Below are 18,562 nucleotides of genomic sequence, written 5' to 3'. Positions count from 1 at the left end.
GGCGTGGCGGCAGACGAGGGCGAGGTGGAGGGGTCGAGCACGATCCCTATTGGATCGGGGAGAGGGGGAGTGGGGGCGCGAGTGGGGGTGTGGGTGGTTGCTAGGGTTGCGGGAGTGAGGGGATAAGGAGAGGAGTGGGGTTTGGGCCGGCCGGTTGTTGGGCTGGCCGACTGTGTGGCTAGTTGGGCGACCTGGCCAAGGGGAGAGGGGGTTCTCCCATTTTCTGTTTCTTTTATTTTATTTTTCCTGTTAAATAGTTTTTCTATTTTATTTACTATTCATTTTAGTTTTGTTCACTATAAAGCAACACCTAATGTAGTGTTACTAGTTATACCATTGCCAATACTAGTTAGGCATTAAAAAAACAGTTTGTAATCTTATAACTTGAAAATGTATTTAATTAATTGTTCTACTAGTTGTTTTGGTTAATTTAGAGCATATAAACATTTTATAAAAATGTGGTTTCTCCATCATAATTACTTATGCATTATTTGACACAACCCGAACAATTTAGTTTTGATGTTCGAAAACTTTTGTTGTTCGCCATATTTTAAGTTTGAATTTTGAATCTGTTTTGAACTAACGTGAGGTTAACAACAGTAACCGTGGTGACGTGGCATCATTAGCAGGGAATTACTGTAGCTTAATTATCCGGGCGTCACAATTCTCCTCCACTACAAGAAATCTCGTCCCGAGATTTAGGACCGGGTGTAAGGGGGAAAGGGTCTGGTTAGGTAATTCTAACGAATCTCCTCGGTCTTTGTTGCTTTTCTCGAAGAGGTCAATCCATTACATTGATGTCTTCATTCCACTACTTCAGGTCATCATTATGAAGTCTTCATCCTTTCTTCGGGGGTTCCATCATTCTTACAAATAGGTAACGGGGCAGACTGCCAACGACAGAATGCTACAAGGGTAATAATCTGGGATTAACCCATGAATGATCATACGAGTGCCTCTCGAGTTGAACAATTAAAACACATCGAGAGTAAAGTTCGAAGGTACAATAAGATGTTTCAAGCAGATAGATAGTTGCTCGAAGTCTGAACCTGAGTGAGAAAGGGGTTCAGAGTAGCGAGAGTAAGTATTGCGTCTAATACCAGAATAGAGCACTAGGAAGGTGGTCCATGAATTAAATACGAAGCCAAGCATGGGGAATAACCATTAGAAACAGGTTTGTACATGAGAGTCAGGTTTCGATCCTGTGGAACTATGGGTTATGGGCCCACCATGTGGGTTAAAAGTAGGAAGGGCGGAGATGTCTTGCATGATCATGCAAGAAAGGCATGTTAGAGGGTAGCATGTCGATTATGTCAGCAACAACGTCGATACCAAGGGCGAGGGACTGTCGGCGTTCTGGGAATGGGGGTCCCCAGACTTGCCTGCCTGCGGCCTGCGGCGTGGCTCAAGTGGGGGCCCAGCACGGCCCATCTTCATCAGCTCAAGCTCAAGACCCTCGCGAGGGGCCAAGCCTCGCGGGGCGGACGACGGAAAGCTTCTTCAAGAGCGGCCTCATCAGGCAGGCTCGCGAGGAGGCGGAGAGATCAATGCAAGGGTACCTCGCGAGGATCCCGTGATGCAAGCCATGATGATCAAGGCCAGGCGGGCGCCAGGCGGGCGCCGGCCTGCGCAGAGTCCTTGTTTCCCCTTTGGTGCAAAGGGGGCAAGCACAGGCCGAGGCATCTGGCAAAGGTTACCATTCCGATGCAACGAGACCAAGACTGGCCGGATGGCCGGACGGAGGTCACCATGGAGCCCAAGACGGTGTCACCACCAGAGCTTTTGGCAGCCGAAGACCGCCTTTGGTCAGGATAACTTGTACTAGATGTTCCCCTTCAAAATGGCCAATTGTTGGCGCCCTTCCCGCTCAATTATTTAGGGAGAGGCCCAGGGCCTCTATAAATAGAGCTAGCCACCACAAAGTAGGGGCAATCTGACCAGATTAGACAGAGCCCTACCAGAGAGAGAGGCGATTGAACTCACCCAAGCAGTTCATCGCACCAGCTTAAGAACACCTCTCGCGAGGCTGTTCTTCCTCTGTACTGTTCATCTTCAGCCCCTGAGGCAATCCACCACACCACACACTGGAGTAGGGTATTACACCACAATGGTGGCTCGAACCAGTATAAACCTCGTGTCCCTTGTGTTGTTTATCGTTTTCATCTTAGTTCGCACGAGAGGATCGGGCGTAGATCGGTAGGGGAGAGATCTCGGCGCGCACCCCAGTGTTCGAACCTAAAGGGTGTGCCGGAACCCGAAATCCGACATTTGGCGCGCCAGGTAGGGGTGCGCCGAAATCTTTCTTCCTCCGCATCGCCTTCCGCCGCTTCACCACCCAGATGTCAAGCAACCCGGCTGCCAACGCCGACCGCTAGGCTGCTTGGCCCGCCCATGCCGTGTCGCCGTCTCAGGGCGACCTCAACCTTGTGCCTCAGGCAGCGCGCGTTCCGCAGGGCGCTGCGGGGCGCGGGCGACACGGCCAGACGCTGCCTGCCCTCACGCTGTGGCAGGTGCGGGCCACAGCAAGGGCCTCGAACCACGCCGCTGCCATAGCGCCATACACCTGACGGGAGCAGGCGAACTCCAGGGCCGCGCTCACGGTGGCCAGAGAGCTACTACGGTGCCGCTTGTTGGAAGGCAGCTGTGACGTGTTGTTGTAGCAGGTGGCCGAGCTCCTAGACGCCGCCGCCTCAGGAGCGCCTCCTTTCTGTGTCCAGCTGCCGCCCCAGGTCCAAGACGGGTCGCACGACGGCACTACACGCGCCCACGCGACTTCAGGCGGGCCCCAGGGCAGGTCCGGTGCCGACACCTCCGCTAGTACCGGGCGGCTGGTCGCACCGGCCCTTCCCCAGGCCGGCGAAGGGATGCGTGCCGCGGCCTTTGGTCCCGGCGGACCACCACGTCATCACCTGCAAGGCGACGCTCCAAGCCAGACTGCATGGCGTGCGGGGCGCTACAGCGAGGTCCATGAAGTGGTCGCCCCGGAGGCTTATGTACCTCACATGGTGGATCAAAGGCGCGAACTGGAAGAAGACCACGGCTCGTTCCTCGGGCCCGGCTGGGACGAGGAGGCGCCGGAAGCCGAGCTCTTTCAGGAACCCCAAGGGAGCATCGACAACTGCGCCGATAGCAGCATCTATCGGGTACAACTCCTCCCTCAGGAGCAAACTTACGCTAACCATGGGTCGCAGGAGGTACAGGTCGCCGCAGCGGATGGCTGCCCCAACGCTGCAGGCTCTCACCCCTCAGGACGAGGGTGCAGGGGGCTGCAGGAGAGGGGCCGAGATCCAAGCTCACCCTTGCGGCGGTCGGATCAAGGTGTTCTAAGGAGGGAGGCCCTCTGCCGGGGAGGTGCCCCATGGCCTGCCTCCGGCAGAGGACCCGTGGTGGATTGCCTCAGGGGCTGGAGATGAATAGTACAGGGGAAGAACAGCCTCGCGAGAGGTGTTCTTGAGCTGGTGCGGTGTGTTCTACTTGGTCTGGATCTCCCTCTCTACCAGTTCGAAGGATGCCACTCGATGCCTCTACTCTGTGGTGGCTAGCTCTATTTATAGAGGCCCTGGGCCTCTCCCCAAATAATGAGCGGGAAGGGCACCAACAATTGGCCATTTTGAAGGGGAACATCTAGTACAAGTTATCCTGACCATAGGTGGTCTTCGGCTGCCAAAAGCACTGGTGGTGACGCCATCTTGGGCTCCACGGTGACCTCCGTCCTACCGTTCGGCTGGTCTTGGTCTCGTTGCACCGGAATGGTAAACTTTGCCTGATGCCTCGGCTTGTGCTTGCCTCCTTTGCACCGAAGGGGAAACATGGACACTGCCAGGCCGGCGCCCGCTTGGCGCCCGCCTGGTCTCAATCGTCATGGCTTGCGTCACAGGCTCCTCGCGAGGTGCCCCTGCCTTGATCTCTCTGCCTCCTCGCGAGCCTGCCTGATGAGGCTGCCTCTGAGGAAGCTTCATGTCGTCCGCCCCGCGAGGCTTGGCCCTTCGTGAGGGTCTTGAGCTTGAGTTTATGAAGATGGGCCGCGCTGGGCCCCCACTTGAGCCACGCCGCAGGCCGCAGGCAGGCAAGTCTGGGGACCCCCGTTCCTAGAACGCCGACAGTAGCCCCCGGGCCCAAGGCGCGCGCAGTCTTGGCTTAGCAGAGAAGCGAAGGGGCAAGCGCAAAGTGCCGCGGGCCCCAATAGCCTACAACCTTGGGCGCCGCGTGGCGATTGATTGGACGTGGGCGTCTGTGCTTCCCCACGACCCCTTGTTACGCGCCCGGCTAAGCGGACTCGTAGTTGCACACAGTTGTTCCTCCTTTCCGCTGCTCTCTTGCCTCCTACCTTTCCTTCTTCTTCGAGCTCCAACCTCCGCCGCCAATCCGGCTCGAGTTCTTCCCTCTCTCCACCGCCATGGCGCCGATGAAGAGAGGAAAAGGAAAGAAGCCCGAGCCTTCGCCTTGCACACCTCCGGCGGTGGCCCCCGCCGTTGATCGGTCGATTATACTCAATCTAGAAGCTTTGGACAAGGTCCGCTCCGCCTTGCTACTATCTTCAACGAGTGCGGTAGGACCTCAGTTTGGCCTGCATCCCATGCCTCCCTTGTTAGGATTGCCACGGAGGTCCGATTCTTTGCCGATGCCTTATGGGCGGGTCTGGTTCCTCCCTTTTTCGTCTTCTTCAATGTGGTGCTTTCCCATTATCAGATCTGCATGATGCACCTCGGGCAGGAGTCCATTACCCTTCTGGCTGTCTTTGCTTTCGTTTGCGAGGCGATGATAGGCATTCCTCCTTCCGTTGCAAAGCTACGCCACTTCTTTTCTTTGCGCCTGAGCGACTCCACTCAGTGCTCAGGGTGTGTGAGCTTCTTTGCCGTGCCAGAGACGGCTGCTTCGGGGATCGACTTTGGCCTTCCTCCTCCTGAGGCCAGTTTCAGAGAGGGGTGGCTGTACGTGGGCGTCGGAGTGCCCAACCCCTTGCTCTCGCATCTGACCTCGCCTGCTGTTCACAACCCAGGCTGGGATCATGAGGTGCTCGCGAGCCCCCGGCTCGCCTTCGTCTGGCCCTGCTTCCAGAGTTTGAGGGCGCTCAATGTGTCAGCACCCAAGGTGGTGAAGGAGTTCTTCCAATGTCGCATTGCTCCTGTCCAACGCCACTCTCGCCGCATGTGGGACTTTGCGGGGCACAGAGACCGCATGCGGCTTCAGGAGGAGGACTTGGCGCCTGAAGCGCTGCGGACGATGCTCAGGGTCTTGACTGACGATCCTTCTCCAGGTAGCCTTCGGCATGGTGGTGTCCTCTTGTATCTTTGCTCTGGCAGGGCCGATTTTGTGAGGCAGATGCCCAGCTTTGACGAGTGGGGGATGCGCCCGGCTGGCTTCATGGGGCCCCGCAAGAATCCAGTCAATGTGGTTGCTCCCCCTGCCGCCCATAGCGGTCCTTCCTCAGGCGACAGGGCGGGGAGACGAGAACCGGCTGGAGCTAAGGCGACTGATGTAGATGTGTCGATGCCGCGAAAAACTCCAAAGACGGCGTCTCCCGAGGCCTGCACTGGAGCGGCGGCAGGTGTGGAGTTGCGGCCTGTGGTTCCTGAGGCCGGGTCTCCCAAGGCCCCAGCAGCTCCTCGCGAGGCGACGCCTGACGGCGCCCCCCAGGCAGACCCCTCTGGCGCTGATCATCTTGAAGCTTCTTTCGTGCCACAGGCCGCCCCTTGCCCCCCGCGCTTGGGCCGGTTCCGCGTAGACTTCGAGGCCCTCCGCAAGAGGAAGGAGGCCTTGGGTGGCAAGGACCGCCCTTGTCCCTTGTTGAAGCGCAGGAAGTACTTCGCTATGGACGAGTAAGTCTTCTTCTTTCTCTGCTCATTTACTTTTCTACCCCTGCGACTGATTGTGGCCTTTCAGGCCCTGCCCTGCCAAACTCGTTGAGTCGGCCAGGGAGCCATCCCCCCGAACTTCGCCTTCTTCACTGGCCTTGGGTGCGCCGAGCTCGAGCGGCACCCCTGCAACCGGACCAGTTGGTGGAGTGGTCCATTCCATAGGGCACCTCGAGCCTGCACCCTCGCTGTCTTTTATTCATGAGTCCTCCTGGGGCACATCCGGCTTGCCCCGCGTTCCTCCTCTGGTCATAGATGGTGCATGGCTGAAGTCTGTCTTTGGCTCCTCCGTGGGTGGACCGACGCCCGGTTGGATTCCCAGAGAGGTCCATTCGGCGATGGCTAGGGCGCCAGCCCCCAGCCCTGCGCTGGGAGGGGGCGTGCCGCCTCGGGGCCCTCCGCATACCCCGGTGGAAGAGGGTGATGCTGAATACGTGCTCAGGCGCGCTCGGGAGCGTCGCGCCCTTCGCGAAAAGTTCCTCCAGGGGGGCAGCGGATGCGGTGAGCTGGATCGGGGCAGAGCTTGCCGTCGAGGATGCGCGCCTCGAGGCCGAAGGTTTGCGCCTTGCTGAGGAGAGGCACAAGCTGAAGGTAGCCATCGCCCTCGCGCGTCACCAACATGATCTCGACAACGCGAAGGCTGAAGCGTCGCTGGCGGCTTCGCGGGAGGCCTGCTCCCAGGCCGTCGAGGAGGCTCGGGAAGCAGACCGACGGCGCAGGGACGCGGAGGAGCGCGCATGGGAGCCTCGAGCCTGGAGCAATTCCCTGGAGCAACAAGTGGAATTGCGCCAGGCGGCCCTTGAGTCGATGCAGGGGGCCTCTGTTGAGTGGGCGGAGCTCTTGAAGCGCGAGGAGGCGCTGACGCTGGAGGCCGCCGAGCACAATCTTGACCTCGAGCGGTTGGAGACGAGGGAGCGCTTGGTGGCCCAGGCGGAGGACGACGATGCTGCGCGTGAGGCCCAGGTCCAGGAAGAGGTCGACCGTCGCGTGGCGGAAGTTCGCTCGGCCTTCGAGCACGAATATGAAGTGAGGTTGGGGCTGATTAGGGCCGAAGCTGAGGGCAGGACCGCGGCCCTCAAGGCCAAACTGGATGAAGTGACGCGGTGTGCGAACTCCTCCGCAGCCGCCCTCGGCGCAGCGCAGGCGGAGCTGACCTCTTCCCAGGCTGAGCTGCTTCTTTTCCAACAGAGGGTTGATGACGCCGAGGCCATCGCGCAGCGGAACGAGGACGAGATCCATGAGTGGAGGGTTCTGGAGCATGAGCATGTTCCCATGCTTCGAACGCCTAGGGAGAGTGCCAACTCAGCTTTGGGCAACATTTGCGAGGCTGCCGCTGAGGAGCCGCATGAGGCCAACTACGCCAGCAACCTTCAGTTTTTCACCAGTGTGGTGACGCTTCTGGAGAACCGCTCCGAGAGGTGCCGTTGGCTTGTTGAAGAGAGGAGCCGAGCCTTGCTCGGGCGCGCCTTCTCTCGTGTCTTCAACTATCTGCAGGAAAGGGACACCCACTTCGACTTCGATGCTGCCATCGCACCCGTGCCCATAGCCGTCCAAGGCGACCTGGCGCAATGGGTGGAGAACAACGTGGACGCCCTCGTCAGGGCCTTTGCGTCTCATGATGACGGCGTGATCGTGGCCGCCGATGAAGGCGGCGTTGTGGATGAGCCTGGCGCTGGCGGAGATGCTGGCGGTGGCGGCGACGATGTCAGCGACGCCAGTGACGCCTCCGAGGGTGCCCCAGAAGACGTGGAGAGTGATATGCCCGACTGATTGCGTGTCACTACTGTTTATCCTGCACGAAGAAGGTTCGGGCTCGGCCCTGAAGAATGTAAGAGCATTTTGGGAGGGGAGGCCCCTCATGTAAAGATCTGTGATTAGCATCCTGGTAAATATAACGTTGCGTGCGAGCTTAGCCGCTAGCCCAGCGATGGTTCAGCTGATTTGTTTACCTTTCGACCCCGACGAGTCCTGAGCGGGCCCACGGGGGCCGCCGTGCCTCGGGCTTCTTCTGATTAACCTGTTGATCCTATGATGAGAACCTCCGGAGAGGGTGCGGCGACAGCGGTCCCGGCTGTAGACGTGCCTGGGCCGGCCCTGGCTCGCGAGGGGCTCGTGAGGGGGGGGGGGCAGCCGACGCTAACTTTGGACGTAAAGCCAAAACCAGAACACGAGAGATTGCTCGAATGAGACTAAACACCCCTTCCCCAAACACACGCAAGTCTTGAGCTCAAATCCAACTTAAATCCAAATCAAAGAACCTTGTCAACAAAAAAGAAGCAAAAAGCAAAAGGCTGCGTCCGGCACCTAGTCTAGTCTTCGACGTCTTCTCACCAGCGTGGAGCTAAGTGCTACCACTGGGCGTGGGCGGGAGCCCTCGAAGCCCGAGGGCGGCTCTCCAGAGACTTCGGGGCGTGTACAGCCCCACTCATTATTATGTGAGAGTGTCACGGGGTGGCGAGCTTCACAGGCACTAGGCCTTCTTCACGGGTACCGGCCTTGCTTCATATCGCCAGGCGAGGGCCCCGCCTTGCGCCTCACTCTGCCGCCATTGACGGCGACCGGAAACCAGGACGACGCCAATGGGGTAGAGCGGTCGCTAGCGGTTCCCCCGACGACCACGGGTCCTCTGCTGGGGGCAGGCCCTGGGGCACCTGCCCGGCAGAGGGCCTACCTCTTGAGAGCGCCTTGCTCCGACCGCCGTGGGGACGAACCCGAATCTCAGCCCCTCTCCTGCAGCCCCCTGCGCCCTCCTCCTGAGGGGTATGAGGCTGCAGCATTGGGGCAACCATCTGCTGCGGCGACCTGTATCTCCTGCGACCCATGGTTAGCATAAGCTTGCTCCTGGGGGATGAGTGGTACCCGATAGTTGCTGCCACCGGTGCGGTTGTCGAGGCTCTCTTGGGATTCCTAAAAGAGCCCAGCTTCTAGCGTCTCCTCGCCCCAGCCTGGCCTGAGGAATGAGCCATGATCTTCTTCCAGCGCGCACCCGTGATCCACCATGCGGGGCACATAAGCTTCTGGGGCCACCGCCCCATGGGTCTCGCCGAAGCGCCCCACATGCCACACAGTCTGGCTTGGAGCGTCGTCTTGGGAGTGATGGCGCGCCGGTCCGCCGAAGCCAAAGGCCGCGGCGTGCACCCCTTCGCCGGCCTGAGGAGGGGTCGGCGCGATTTGTCGCCCGGTGCTGACGGAGGTGTTGGCGCTGGACTGGCCCGGGAGTCCGCTTGAAGTTACGTGAGCACGCATAATGCCACCATGCGGCCAGCCCTGGATCTGGGCGGCAGCTGGACGCAGAAAGGGGGTGCTCCTGAGGCGGCGGCGTCCAGGAGCTCAGCCACTCACTCCAACAACACGTTGCGGCTGCCTTCCAGCAAACGGCACCGTTGCAGCTCTCGGGCCACCGTGAGCGCGGGCCTGGAGTTTGCCTGCTCCCGTCGGGTGTACGGCGCTGTGGCCACGGCGTGGTTTGAGGCCCTTGCTGTGGCCCGCACCAGAACGCGGGCTGCCTGAGGCGCAAGTTGAGGTTGCCCTGATCCGACGATACGGCGTGGGCGGGCCACGCCGCCCAGCGGTCGGCGTTGGTGGCCGGTTCACTTGACATCTGATTACAAGGCGACGGAACGCGATGCGGAGGAATAAGGATTCCAGCGCACCCCTACCTGGTGCGCCAAATGTCCGATTTCGGGTTCCGGCAGACCCTTGAGGTTCAAACACCGGGGTGCGCGCGGAGATCTCTCCCCTACCGATCTACGTCCGATATCCTCGTGCGATGTAAGCTAGAAACGATGAACAACGTAAAGCACACGAGATTTATACTGGTTCAGGCCACCGTTGTGGTGTAATACCCTACTCTAGTGTGTGTTGTGGTGGATTGCCTCAGGGGCTGGAGATGAATAGTACAGGGGAAGAACAGCCTCGCGAGAGGTGTTCTTGATCTGGTGCAGTGTGTTATACTTGGTCTGGATCTCCCTCTCTACCAGTTCGATGGATGCCACTCGATGCCTCTACTCTGTGGTGGCTAGCTCTATTTATAGAGGCCCTGGGCCTCTCCTCAAATAATGAGCGGGAAGGGCGCCAACAATTGGTCATTTTGAAGGGGAACATCGAGTGCAAGTTATCCTGACCAAAGGTGGTCTTCGGCTGCCAAAAGCACTGGTGGTGACGCCGTCTTGGGCTCCACAGTGACCTCCGTCCTGCCGTTCGGCTGGTCTTGGTCTCGTTGCACCGGAATGGTAACCTTTGCCTGATGCCTCGGCCTGTGCTTGCCCCCTTTGCACCGAAGGGGAAACAAGGACACTACGCAGGCCGGCGCCCGCCTGGTGCCCGCCTTGGCTCGATCATCATGGCTTGTGAGGGAGTCCTGGATTAGGAGGTATCCGGACAGCCGGGGTATAACCTTTGGCCGGACTGTTGGACTATGAAGATACAAGATTGAAGACTTCATCCCGTGTCCGGATGGGACTCTCCTTGGTGTGGAAGGCAAGCTTGGCAATACGGATATGTAGATCTCCTTCCTTGTAACCGACTCTGTGTAACCCTAGGCCCCTCCGGTGTCTATATAAACCGGAGGGTTTAGTCCATAGGACAGAACAATAACAACAATCATACCATAGGCTAGCTTCTAGGGTTTAGCCTCTCCGATCTCGTGGTAGATCTACTCTTGTACCACCCATATCATCAATATTAATCAAGCAGGAGTAGGGTTTTACCTCCATCGAGAGGGCCCGAACATGGGTAAAAACATCGTGTCCCTTGTCTCCTATTACCATCCGCCTAGACGCACAGTTCGGGACCCCCTACCCAAGATCTGCCGGTTTTGACACCGACATTGGTGCTTTCATTGAGAGTTCCTCTGTGTGGTCATCATCAGGCTTGATGGCTCCTTCGATCATCGCTAGCGATTCAGTCCAGGGTGAGACTTTTCTCCCTGGACAGATTTTTGTATTCGACGGCTTTGCACTGCGGGCCAATTCGCTTGGCCATCTGGAGCAGATTGAAAGTTGCGCCCCTAGCCGTCAAGTCAGGTTTGGAAGCTAAAACTACACGGCCGATATCCGCGGAGACTTGATCTTCGACGGATTCGAGCCCTTGCCGAGTGCGCCGCACTATCAGGATGGGCATGATTTAGCTCTGCCGTCGGACAATGTTCAGGAGGTCGCACCTGCAACCGCTCCGACCTTCAATTCGGAGCCAATTGCGTCATCCATGGACGGGTGGTTGAGCCCCATCATGGAGGCCGCAGCCTCGATGGCGATCGAGCCGAATTCCAGCCTCACCCCTCGCGAGGTCAATGACTCCAAATTGCCGGACTCCCTTCCGGACTCCGAGCCGCCCGCGCCCCAGCCAATCGAATCCGATTGGGTGCCGATCATGGAGTTCACCGCCACGGATATCTTCCAGCACTCGCCCTTTGGCGACATACTGAACTCACTGAGGTCTCTCTCCCTGTCAGGAGAGTCCTGGCCGGATTATGACCGGCAGGATTGGGATGCGGATGACGAGGAAATTCGACGCCCACCCACCACCCACTTAGTAGCCACTTTCGATGATCTGACCAACATTCTCAACTTCGACTCCGAAGACATCGACGGTATGGACGACGATGCAGGAGACGAACAGGAACCACTGCTCACAGGGCACCGGACAGCCATCTCATCCCACGATGTATACCTGGTAGACACACCAAAAGGAAGCGACGACGAGGAACGTAAGGACGCAGCAAAGGATCGTTCGCTAGAAAAGCACTCAAAGCGGCGGCGCAAGCGCCGCCCCAAACCCCGCCTCGACAGAAATAGTGGTCATGCGGACCCAGCGATAGAGTAGGGTAAGCCGGCGGACGACGAACATGGCATCGAACAACCGTCCGACCAGGGCGACACGGATAATCAAACCGAACTACCCGTCTCCGGTGAAGATAACAGCCCAGATGACCTAACGCCGGACAAGCTCACGAAGTAGCAGAACCTCCATAAAAGGCTCGTCGCCATAGCGCGTAGCCTGAAAAAGCAGAAGTGGAAGCTCAAGACTGTGGAAGATGCACTCAGAATCAGATGGAGCAAAGTACTCAAACCCACAGACAAATATGGCAGCAGTCACCACATCAAGAGCTACCCAAAGCGAAAGCTACTGCCTGAGTTCGATGAGGAGGCCTTAGAGCCCCCGCAATCAAAAAACCAAGCAGCCATATGGTCGGATAGACGACCTCATGGCCAACATAGGGAGGCAAATAATGCTGCACACAGGCCAGCACACGATCCACATAAGGGCTTGCATCCAAAAAATGGCCCAACTAGATCTATCTACGGGCCAAGAAGGCATGCTCCAGCAAGCAATGCAACACAAAGAAAATCCGAACACCTCGGTACACCCAAATACAGGGGTGCCGCCCATCCCCTATGTTTCACCGATGAGGTGCTGGACCATTAATTTCCAGAGGGATTGAAACCCGTAAACATAGAGGTATACGACGGAACGACAGACCCTGGGGTCTGGATTGAGGACTACATCCTCCATATCCACGTGGCTCGAGGAGATGACCCCCACGCCATCAAATACCTACCCCTCAAGCTCAAAGGGCCAGCCAGGCATTGGCTCAAAAGCCTCCCCAAAAACATTATTGGAAGTTGGGAAGAGCTCGAGGACGCCTTTCGGGCAAATTTTCAAGGGACCTATGTCCGACCACCGGATGCAGACGATTTAAGTCACATAACTCAGCAGCCCGGAGAGTCAGCCCGAAAACTTTGGAACATGTTTCTTACTAAAAAGAACCAAATAGTCGACTGTCCGGACGCCGAAGCCTTAGCGGCTTTCAAACACAGCGTTCGAGACGAATGGCTCGCTAGACACCTTGGCCAGGAAAAGCCAAGAACAATGGCCGCATTAACAAGCCTCATGACCCGCTTTTGCGCGGGCGAGGACAGCTGGTTGGCAAGATGTAGCACCAGCGACCCAAGTACATCCGAAGTCAGGGACGGAAACAGGAAGCCACGACGCAGCAAAGACCAGCGTCGGAATAAGGAAAACAGCCCGAAGAGCACGGCCGTTAACACCGGATTCAAAAGCTCTCAGCGGGGTCAGCAAAAGCTGCCTCTCAAAGACAACAGAGACGAACTATCTAGTCTCAACAAAATTCTGGACAAGATATGTCAAATCCACAGCACCCCCGATAAACCTGCAAATCATACCCATGGAGAATGTTGGGTATTCAAGCAATCCAGCAACCTCAACGCCGAACACAAGGGGCTGGATACACCAAGTGAAGACGATGATGAACCCCGTAAGCAAAGCACTGGGGAACAGAAGAAATTCCCATCAAAAGTAAAAACAGTAAACGTGCTACGCGTGACAAAGGGGAGAAGCAAAGTGGTGCCCATAGAGATATGTGCCCTAGAGCCTATCACAATGGAGTTCCGCCACTGGTCATCCAAACCGATTACCTTCGACAGTCGGGATTACTCTGCAAGTATCCGGCACGCAGGATGGGCTGCCCTGGTGTTAGACCCAATAATTGACGGATACTACTTCACACGAGTCCTGATGGATGGCGGCAGGAGTTTAAACCTGATATATCAGGACACGGTCCGCAAAATGGGTGTAGACCCAACAAAAATTAGCCATAGAAATATTTCCTTTAAAGGAGTAACACCAGGCCGAGGGGCTCATTGCTCAGGCTCCCTCCTACTAGAAGTCATATTCGGCTCTCCCGATAACTTCCGTAGCAAAAAGCTAACCTTCCACATCACTCCGTTTAAGAGTGGCTATCAAGCACTATTTGGACGCGACACTTTCGCTCGCTTCAACACAATACCGCACTATGCGTCTCTCATGCTTAAGATGCCCGGTCCACAAGGCATCATTTCAGTAAAGGGAAATATTGAACGCTCCTTACGTGCGAAAGACTGTGCGGCTGCCTTGGCAGCCACACACTAAACTGCCTCACCAACCAGAACGCCTAATAGGTCGTTAAGACCACGGACACGGCTGGACGAGTCCGGCGTAACTGTATAATTATTAAAGGTTTGATGGTTATACACCCCTATACAAGGCGCTCCGCGCATATAAACAAGCAGCAATAAAACTCAATTCTTCCCACCTTGGATCATACTTTGTTTACTTATTATAACACACATTTCGCACGACTACTTTTTCAACTAAGTTCCTCTCTTTTACAGATGAACATCATGCTACACCTGTCTAGGATACGACACAACGGAGACACAGGCGCAGACGTGTAGCAGGGACCCGTTCCAAGGATTATTTTTATATTAAGGCCCTGCGTAACCCTTTTTTTACTGTCTCTCATTGATACACATCTCCCGTATTCTCAGAATGACCGCGGGGGAGGCTGGCGTTTTGGCATGTGGCCACGTTAGAGTATTGCATGTACCTGGACACCAGGGGCTTATTGCAAAGGGCGCCGTTCAGCCCGTTTTATATCAAAAAAGACCGAATACCCTAGGGAGTATTCGGCGTCACGAGTTTGGCCTTATATGCATCAGCTCCGAATCATGTCTTTGGTCAAATGTTGGGTTTGCCCGGCTCCTGTGTTTTGCTGCCTTATGTTCCGCTCTATCGGCTAAGGCGGCACCAGGAGAACTACTGCGATTGTGCCCCGGTTCAGCCAGGCGAGCACCTCAGTAGAGAAAGCCAAAAACTGACTGTCATGATATAGCGTGAGACTGGTCAACCACTTAATGACCTCACGGAATCTTTGAGATTCCTCCGCCTTAACGAAGGGCCGTTTCCCGACCAGGCAAACACGCGCCCCGAATCCGGGTGAGCGCGGAGCCACCAGGGGCTATATAGTAGCCCCACTTTCAAACTCCTATGGCTAAGTGAAAGTGATAAAGCATCACAGTCTGATTGCCTAGTTCGGTGCGCTATCACCTCCTTAGTGGACCAAGACGTTGGATCAAGTGTGAATGTGCATCTTCTGCGAACACCCCCACATTATATGCGTGGGGGCTGAAGCTGACGACTACCATCTTTCAGGTTATATACATATATACATAAACGGCCGCACAGGAGGTATAATAATTCTTGAAGGCACAAGTATAAAATAGCCTTTACATATTAGCAAAACATTGTTTTCAATGGGAATACATGGCATTAGAACATAATATTCTTCGAGCACTGCGCCTCTATCGAACGAGCGCGCTCCAAAACTTCTTGAAAGTAGTGCTCGGCAGGTACACGGCTTTTGACCGAATGATGGGCTGCAATGGCGGTGGCTTCCTTCTCTGCCCAGTATGTCTTGACACGGGCAAGGGCCATCCGCGCGCCCTCCACGCACGCTGACCTCTTCATCGCGTTGGTATGCGGCACTACACCAAGGAACTGCCGCACCAAGCTAAAATAACTGTTCGGCTTTGGCCTTTCTGGCCACAGATGATCCACAACATACCTCATGGCAATTCCGGACAATCTATTCAGCTCGGCCCATTCGGCCAGCTGATCAGTCAATGGAAGCGGACGCTCCGGATCATTAAATTGCGACCAGAACAGCTTTACCACTTCGCGATCCTTTTGATCTCGGAAGTGTTCGGTCGCATCAGCAGCACTCACTGCTAAGTCCTGATATGTGTCCGCAGAGCTCCACATCCGGTCCAGAGGAGCATATTTAGGATCGCCGAACTTCATCCGCAGCATAAAGGGCTTCCCAGCCGCGATATCTCCGGCCTGACGCGGCTCCTCCTTCAATGCTCTCATCGCAGAGCGAGTATCCTTGGCTGCCACCGTGGCCTTCTCTAGGTCCGACCTCCTCGCTTGATCTTCCTTTTCAAGAAGCTCGTAACGGTCAGTAGCACTCTTCAACTCCACAGCCATTTTGGCCATTTTCCCCTTGCTTCGGCGGTGAGCAGCCTGTTCGGCTTTCAGCTCCTCGATTGCCTTTAGGGTAGCCGCATCGCTTCTCTTTGCTTGTTCCTTGGCTCGGGCAAGTTCCGCCCGAAGGTTCTCCATGGCCGCAGCTCCATCTGCATTTAAAACATATGTTATACATACTGGCATCATGCTCCTCTTATCATGTGTCACTGGAGAATTACATACCTTGCGCCTCGTCAAGCCGTTTGTTGACAAGTACGATGTCGGCATCCGCCACGTCAAGTTGCTGCTTCAGCTCGGCAAATTCGTCAGTCCGGCTGGCCACCGGACACTTCGCTGCCTGCACATTAAGGCGGCAGGATCAAACCTGGGAATATGATCCTCTGCGCACTGTCGTCTACGACAGCACCCAGAGTCTCAGGGGCTACCATCTACACAGGACGCATCTTAAAGTATGCGGCATCACCAAAAAGGTACAGCATTTCACGTACCTCAAAACCTGTCAGTAGACTCATGACAGCTTCATGCAATCCGCTCTCCGCGGACGAAATTCTTTCAGTTACTATACACATCAACGTACCGTGCTCTTCTGAGATGGACGCTCGGCCTAGCAGATCCCTCAGCACTCCCGACCATGCACCATACAGTGCCAGACTCATTCGGCTGCTTCTTCCGACAGCCGGATATTGAGGGCTTCAGGTGGCCATATGACTGCCTTCTGGCCTTGCCGGATCAGGAGAAACCCTCCGTGACGACACCTCGGGGTCGCCCGCCTCATGAGGCGGTACAGTAGGGGGAGGCGTTCCGCTCTCCATCATCTCCGGAAGAAGATCCCTCGAAGACGAGCTCTGCTGAGAAGGCCTAAGATCCGAACTGCAAGATAAACGCTTCGGTTATTTTCCTCAGAAGTAAAACACGGGTCTCTCTCATTATTAAAACACCCTTTTACTTACGGCTCGGTGGAGGGCTGACCCCCTTGAGGGCATAGTACGGCTGGGATATCCCTCGGTGTAGGACCCTCTGGCGAAAATTTCATCCCCCGCTTTGAGACCATTGTCTCCGGGTCTTCAAAGGTGGTCCTCTTTTTCCCCTGAGGAGGGGAATTTTTGATTCCTCCCTTCTGGTGAACCCCCTTCGCAAAGGCGGTAGCTTCCTTGTTCCCCCCTTCATCTTCTCCCGAACGTGCGATCTCCAGCATCCTGGTTAACACGGGATCCAGCGAGGTCTCAGGGAGGGGGGCCGGACACCTGATCATCTTTGCCTTCGCTATCCACTCCTGGTTCAAGAGCGGATCTTTTTCATAGAAGTAATGTTGCGGTAAATGAATGAATAGTGTGTTCGGACACAGAGCTACTTACTTGGGTATCCGGACGGTTGCAGCTTAGGCCTGCATCCTCAGTAGAGTCCGGACACATCGTTTGTGGTCCTAAGAACAATTGGTGCATCTCCGCGGGCGTCATACCGAGGAAATGCTGAAGAGCTCGCGGTCCCTCTGGATTGAACTCCCACAAGGAGAGGGGCCGACGTTTGCAGGGGAGAACTCGGCGAATTAACATAACCTGCATCACCACGACCAGACTGACATCTCTCTCCAAGAGGTCTCGGATGAGGCTCTGCAATATAGGAACGTCCTTTGCCAGCCCCTAGTCTAATCCCTTGCTGACCCATGACGTTAGTTGTGGCGGGGGACCCGAGCGAAAAATAGGCGGAGCCACCCACTTGGTACCCCTGGGAGCTATGATATAAAACCACTCTTGTTGCCATAAGCTGGACTCCTCTAGGAAAGAGCCCTCGGGCCATGGGGCGTCAGCATTCTTGCTTATTACGGCGCCTCCGCACTCTGCTTGCCGTCCCTCGACCGTTTTCGGCTCCACCTTGAAGGTCTTGAGCCATAATCTGAAGTGAGGGGTAATACGGAGGAAAGCTTCGCACACGACTATGAACAATGAGATGTGGAGGATAGACTCCAGGGCTAAGTTGTGGAAGTCCAGCCCATAATAGAACATGAGCCCCCTCACGAAGGGATCCGGCGTCAAGCCTAGCCCTCAGAGGAAGTGAGAAACAAACACGACGCTCTAACCGGGCTTGGGAGTGGGAATAACCTGCCCTTGAGCAGGTAGCCTATGCGGGATTTCGTCGGTCAAGTACCTGGCCTCCCTTAGCTTTATTATGTCTTCCTCTGTGACGGAGGAAGGCATCCATCGACCTTGGAGGTTGGATCCGGACATGATTGAAGGTCCGAAGCGTCTGAATCTGAAGCTTCGGGTGTTGGAACTCGAGGTGGCAGGCGGATTCGATTGAGATCGAGAGAAAAAGTAAGGCCTTGGTCTCTTTATAAAGAGGTGGAATACCGAGAGCCCTCCATATGACCGTTTGGGACTTACCTTCGATCGAGGAGACATACCAACGGGCACGGCTGGGTTACCCACGTCCGTATTGATGAGAATCCCGTGATAAGGGGACACGATCTCTGCTTCGACAAAACGTGCCAACGAAACCGCCTCGCAAAACGCACTGAGGTGGAACAGTAAAAAACGATTCGAATAAAGGCTTGGCTGTGGTGTGATGTCATGCTACAGAATACGTCAGCATATTAGATTTGTGAGAATATTACTCTCTCTACGGTGGTATGTGGAACTTGTTTTGCAGAGCCGGACACAATCCTCGTGTTCAAAATCTTCTATGAAGTATTCGGAGGAGGAACCCGCCTTGCAATGCCGAAGACAATCTGCGCGCCGGACTCATCTTCAATGAAGCCTGGTTCAGGGGCTACTAAGGGAGTCCTGGATTAGGGGGCATCCGGACAGCCGGACTATAACCTTTGGCCGGACTGTTGGACTATGAAGATACAAGATTGAAGACTTCATCCCGTGTCCGGATGGGAC

Source organism: Triticum urartu, chromosome 6A (assembly GCF_056163025.1).
Source record: "Triticum urartu cultivar PI428250 chromosome 6A, HENAU_Tu73, whole genome shotgun sequence".
Classification (NCBI taxonomy): Eukaryota; Viridiplantae; Streptophyta; class Magnoliopsida; order Poales; family Poaceae; genus Triticum; species Triticum urartu.
This window is presented reverse-complemented; position numbering follows the sequence as displayed.